Source organism: Morone saxatilis, unplaced genomic scaffold, assembly GCF_004916995.1.
Source record: "Morone saxatilis isolate NCDOM2014 unplaced genomic scaffold, NCSU_SB_2.0 Contig20, whole genome shotgun sequence".
Lineage (NCBI taxonomy): Eukaryota > Metazoa > Chordata > Actinopteri > Moronidae > Morone > Morone saxatilis.
In genome coordinates, this window is record NW_023339763.1 from 25,601,939 (window position 1) to 25,603,585 (window position 1,647).

Here is a 1,647-nt window from a genome sequence, read left to right on the forward strand (position 1 = left end):
GTATGAGATCTTATCTTTATGACTTCATATCTTCTTTCCCTTCTTTTATTACTGTCTAGTCTTATAGAATCAAAATTAATGCTATTGAGCCCTAAACAAAAATGTGTTTTAACAAAGATCTGGACTTAAGAAGTTCAAACTATGACTTCATTGAGATTTGACTCCTGACCAGTCCCATTTAAGGACACAATCTCCTGCTGGAAAGCATCCCGAGCTCCTATCATGACATCAACATTACAATATCAAAGAAATCCTTGGCAGAGCTCTGTGTGTTGATGTAAAGCGTAAACAGTGGCCTCAGTAATAAAACTAATTATGTACTAATGCATCAGTGTGTGTGTGGGTCTAAAAGCAAGGGAAAGAGGATGTAGTCCTTTTGAATTGTTTGTGTTTTTGTTCAGATACTCTGCGACTAGCTGTCATTGTCGGGGTGGCAGTGGTAGCCTTCTTTGCTCTCTCCATCCTCCTGGGAACATTAGGCGCTTTTTGCTGCACCAGATTCCAGAGAAGTAAGATCCCACTTAATTAAAGTTTTGGGTCAGACAAAAACAGGAAGGCAGTTTTAGTTATTTTGTTTTTCATTCTGTGCTAGTGTTTTTTTTTTTTTTTTATAAATGGTGGTGGTGGATCCTGCTCACAAGAAGTCTTGAATGTTTTTTTTGAGTTTTGTTGCATTCAGTCACAAAGAAACTTATTTGTCTCTATGCTGCTTTTATTCACCCTAGGTCAACATTGAGCCATTTAAGGTTCCAAGAATCTTTAACAGAACTGGTTCAAGAACTAATTTGGTGGAAAAGGGGCCAGAGAGCTGGTTTCTGTTAACTGCTCTGTTGTTTTTGTCACTTTCCAGAGGACGTCCATCTGGTCATGTCTTCTCTTCCTGTGTCCCTTTCGCGCCAGAGAGATGTAAAAACAGAAAGTAAGGCCTTTAATAAAAAGATTTGAAAGATTCCATGCTCACAGTATGATCGGCAGTGTCTGCAAATGCTTCCAATGGATAATCATCAATGCTGTAAAGTGTTTTTGCTGACTTCATTGTTGTATAATTCTAAAAAACAAAACAAAATGAAAACTAATATGATCCTAGAGTAATGTATTCTCTGTACCACCTTCATACCATAGTCTGCCATCCATAACTACAGAAATAATAATTAATTTCATAGCCAAAACAGAGGAAGTCCTTTTCTAGGTCTTAACCTTTTTCCCATGCATACTAAAGCAGAAGCTGCTCTGACAAAAATCTAAATTCAACATGACATTATACAACAATCATTTTACATATACTGTTTAAATCGGATACAGGCTCTGCTTGACAGAGAAGAGGTGGTAGAAATCAGACAGTAATGAAACTTGTCAGATACACCAACACATTTTGGACAACAGCGTACACACCAGAAAAAAAGGTTCTTTCTAGATACATGCCAGTGTTACAATATGAACATGAAAATCAATTACCTGTGACAGTTATCAATATTGGCAAAAACATAGAAACTTATGAAAAAATATGTGCATGTTGTTGTAATGTCAAAGTTATGTGGGGGATGCTAGGTTTTTTTTTTTTTTAAAAGCCACGCCACGTAAGTAATTCCAGTTGACTTGAAATTTGTGCTGCTGTAATTTGCATAATGTGAAATGGACTGGACTTTG